At 42.9% G+C, this 4693-nt stretch overlaps 1 long non-coding RNA gene across 1 annotated transcript; it reads left to right on the forward strand.

The window, feature by feature from the left end:
- Positions 1-770: 770 nt before the first annotated feature.
- LOC146959944 (uncharacterized) lies at positions 771-2049 on the forward strand. Its single transcript, XR_015035555.1, has 3 exons — positions 771-900; positions 1361-1431; positions 1517-2049. It is a non-coding gene; the product is annotated as an uncharacterized LOC146959944 (long non-coding RNA).
- Positions 2050-4693: the final 2644 nt, after the last annotated feature.

Here is a 4693-nt window from a genome sequence, read left to right on the forward strand (position 1 = left end):
AAGGGATAGTTCACCCTAGAATGATATTTCGCTCATTATCTACTCACCCTCATGTGGACTAAGGGCTGGAAGAAGTTTCAGAGTCCTCCGTCCCTTCTCTGAGTTACAGGGGGTCTTGGTGTAGCAGTGCATGTCCATATAACGGTTGTAAAGGGACACCAGAGCTCTTCGTAAAAAAACACACACAAAAAAAACATCCAAATACCTCCATGATGCTCGTATGTAATGTCCGTCTTGTGCTGAAGCCCCAAATTGCGTAATTGTCCCGAAAAAAATTAAATAAGTCTATATTTTAAGCTTGTTTGTAGCGGAAGCTTCTCAAAGCTCCTCTTCCTGGTCCGTCCAAATCTCGCGTGATTTGCGCCGGCGTCAGTGCGGTTACTGCGAATCACGCGAGATTTGGACGGACCAGGAAGAGGAGCTTTGAGAAGCTTCCGCTACAAACAAGCTTAAAATATAGACTTATTTAATTTTTTTCGGGACAATTACGCAATTTGGGGCTTCAGCACAAGACGGACATTACATACGAGCAGCATGGAGGTATTTGGATGTTTTTTTTGTGTGTGTTTTTTTACGAAGAGCTCTGGTGTCCCTTTACAACCGTTATATGGACATGCACTGCTACACCAAGACCCCCTGTAACTCAGAGAAGGGACGGAGGACTCTGAAACTTCTTCCAGCCCTTAGTCCACATGAGGGTGAGTAGATAATGAGCGAAATATCATTCTAGGGTGAACTATCCCTTTAATGGCTGCTGGCATAACATGTTGTTTTTTAAATTGATTTAACATCTCTTTGTCTCTACACATTTGTATCTGAAGCCGCAAGAGGAAATCTTCAGAAGGTGCTCAAGCCAATGGAGATCGCACAGACGGGGCTTGGACTGATGTGGAGACAAGGGTAACATTACAATATTATTAGTCCATTATTATTAACATTGCATGTGTTATGGTTTAGAAAGATGGATTGTGTGATAAACCAAACTTTGCAAGAGGTTTGGAAGGTGAAGGTGGCCAGGCTTTAACACGTTCAACCATATGCCTGCTGCTACGGTTTTTAAATCATAACATTGGACAAAATGGGAGACACGACGACGAACAATATATTTTTTTAATACACAAATTATTTGGCATTCTTCTTCCACTTATCAATGCAAAATTTGTAACATGTGATGGCTTTTTGTTTGCATGCCAATTTAGTATCACTTTCACCTTGATACAAACACTACAAGCGTAGACAAAATGTGAAACAACAAAATGTTCATCACTGTGTTCTGGCTAATGATTGCCTTCTCATTTAGACTCATGTACTTTTTAAATGTCTTAGGTACATTTTATTTTATGTATTAATTTTTTTCCAGTGCTCTGTGGCTGTGGAGATGAGGGCTGGATCAAACATGGGCCCTGGTTATGAGCATCACGGGATCACTAAGTAAGCTGTCATCTTTGCAGATTTCATCTGAGCCTACTTTCTTTCACAGTGGGGGGTTTCTGATTAACTCTGTTCTCCTTCACAGGCGCAGAAAACCATAAAAGCAGTCGTCAGCTGCTCCAGTGCTCACTCCCCTCCTTGCTATCCCCACCTGGCTGTCGTGCAATAGTCCAACTTTTTTATTATTAGCTCTAGTGATATTTAAACATTTTTTCCACACTTTTTTATATATGCATAAGTGTATATACATGGGTCACCAAAGCTTTTTTGTAAAAAATATTTTATATGTTGTATTTGAGCAAATAGAAAAAAAAATAGAAGTGTTACTTGATTTGGTTGTGGATGGGGGGGAAACATTTGCTTATTGTGATCCTCCTGCTGAAAAGAGTCTCTGCACATTTGTGTGTAACGTAGTCACATTGTTACCTGGCACATGAGGAGTTGTGAACCTGCAACAACTGATTTTTGTCTTCCACATACTGTTTCTGTCTCAATCAGTGAATTACATCGAGCTTCAAGTAGAGTTTGAAAAATCCAGTTCTTGTAAATGTCATTCTTTACATATAAAACTGAGTTTTCCTGATGTACCTGCAGGAATAAAATTCATTTGAAGCACCACTTTGTTTTATGTTTTGTGTGCAGGAGATGAAGTGACTGACTCTAGGGGTGAATTCCAATTCTCCCCTTGGCCCTAACCCTTCGTTTTGCGCGTTCACATTAAGTGGTAGGGGTGTCCCAATTCTGGTCAGACGAGGGTCTCACTGTAGCGCTGTTATTACGTCATTTTGTTAAGTTTTAATATATGCGAGAAAGTAGCTGTTGAGATCCCCAATGTGCGGTCGGTTTATCCAAATGACGGCTGTTTAGACGTTTGCTCCGATGTTTTTCGGAGAAGTGAAGCTCCACAGTGGAGCCTCCACCTGTGTTTTACAATGAACCGATCAGTCTTCATTAAATTTTATTTTATTAAGTTTGTGGCAAAAGCTTGTCACGTCTGCTTATGTGAAAGCCAGCAGAGACTACTGATGACGTATGTGATTGTTGAAGTGGTGTCCCAATTCGTAGGGGTTGACTTTCAACCCTACTCCATGTAGCTCCGTTTCAAGGGCAAGGGTTAAGGGCTAGGGGTAGGGGTAGGGATGAAAAATAGAATTGGAATTGGGCCTAGGATTACCTGTGAACACTAGATGGCAGCACAGTACAACAATACTTTATGAATCATCAGTTTCTCAACAGCACTCAGAGGCACTGGATGCCTGACAGTCATAAGGATTCCCTCATGCTCCACTGTCCTCTATGCATGTTAACAATAAGAAATGTTAATGTAAGATGGGCCCAGATTTAAGTGTTTGTAGCACAGATCATTTCTGTGATGTGTAAACAACAATCCTGAGCTGTCAACAACACTGTTTAACAGTTTGTAAGGAGGGAGAGAGAGACACCCTCGCCCTGTTAAAAATGATGCTTGAAAGAAGATTTAATGTCGAGTTAGAGCTCTCCTGTGCCAAGAGTGTAGCAATACTCTCTGTCATATAAACAAAGTCTGCTTTCAATTACTTTGCTGAAATTGCTTTCCTGTACTCATGCTTGATTAGATATTCATTATGTTAAACAAGACACCTTGTATATAAATCCATATTAAATTAGGCTGGTCGGCTGCCTTGAGTCCAAGTCAGCTCCAGGAATTAAAATCTGGCCTTTATAGTCCATGAGCCAAGACCCCAAAATTGGCCTCCCGCAATCGAACGGGTGGGCAATTTCTAGTTTGTTTTTTTGACTTGGTAGACATCTCTAGTGAACAGTTTGGCATGATAACCATTGCAAACAGGTAGCTTAGTGGTGGTTATCATGTGTTGAATAGGTGGACCGGTAGAGTGGAAACTTGAAAACTGTGTATAGTGCTTGTTCGGTATTATGCTGTTTGTTGACCACTCAGTGCCTAAATCACTTCAAGGATGTTTTTCCCTTTTATCAAGACCCTACTGTAATAATAATAGACTCACCTCAGAAATATGTGAATGAAAATGTGATAAAAATTAGAACATAGGCCTACACATGAAATAGCCAACGTTTTTAGAGTGTTTTACTTTTCATGCAATAACAAGAACAAACAAATATTTTTTTACACAATTAAAATCAACTAAAGAGCTTGCTCCTTCTGTCACAAATAATGTGGAGCATACTGCCAGTACAGTATTTCAAGTGTCCCTCTGTCAATGACCTACGCCTGGCCAACAGCCTGAACGAGTTCTACTGCCGCTTTGAAAGACAATGGGACAGACCTGATATCCCCCACACCTCCAACCACCACCATCGATCAGCAACAGCTCCTCCAAACCTGGATCACCTACACAGCCCCACACCCAAGTGCCACCCTCCCCCACACCTCTCACACCTCTCTCCATCGTAGAAATCAAATCAAATCAAAGAAGGAGAGTGATGAGACTGTTTAAACGGCTGAACCCGTGCAAAGCTGCAGGCCCAAACTCTAGCCGTTTTCCTACTAACATCAGCGGGTCGACGCAGGTTTTTTAAATGCGGGTCGACCCGCTAACAATCGGCATTTGGCTTCTTTCCCATTGACCAAAATGAGCCGGTCTGTCTGTCTAACCCCCGCATAAAACAGTCGCCCCGCTTTCATTCGCAGTGCGAGAAACACCGTGTCATGCCCCAGCCGCCCGCCACGGAGGACAGCGAGTCTGCCGCGGCCGCCGTATGATGGACGTCCGCGGCACAACATGTCAGTTAAACAGACTGTCGCTTCTTTTTTTTCAATCTTTTTTGGTCAGTGTTCTTTGATCTTTAAATCCCAGTCTTGAATGCAAGCAGAGCTTTGTTTTGGTAGCCTACGTGAGACGCGACTGGTACGATGATGTGGCATCACGTAACGCCCAATGTCATCACATAAATTAGCGGGTTGAGCCGGGTCTGGTGTTCCCACTGCAAGCCGATCAGAGTCGAGCCGATTGAAGGCGATTTTAACCCGCGTCGCTTGCCGAGTCATTTGACGCGGGTCGACGGGGGGGGCATACATCAGTCCGATTGAAAAGTCCGACAGCTCATTTCTCCGACTACCCATTCTACAGTGTTAAGGTTAGGTTTAGGGTAAGGTTGAGGGTTAGGGCTACTTAAGTCGGAGAAATGGGAGGTCGGACTAATGGACTCAAAAATAAAGAAATGTATGGTCGGAGAAATGGGTAGTCAGACAGACGTGCCGGGTTGACGCGGGTCGGTGCGTTTATGGGTTTAAAAGGGTTTTTGG

Source organism: Trachurus japonicus, unplaced genomic scaffold (genome assembly GCF_045865225.1).
Source record: "Trachurus japonicus isolate A0001 unplaced genomic scaffold, Traja_1.0 AP030840.1".
NCBI lineage: Eukaryota > Metazoa > Chordata > Actinopteri > Carangiformes > Carangidae > Trachurus > Trachurus japonicus.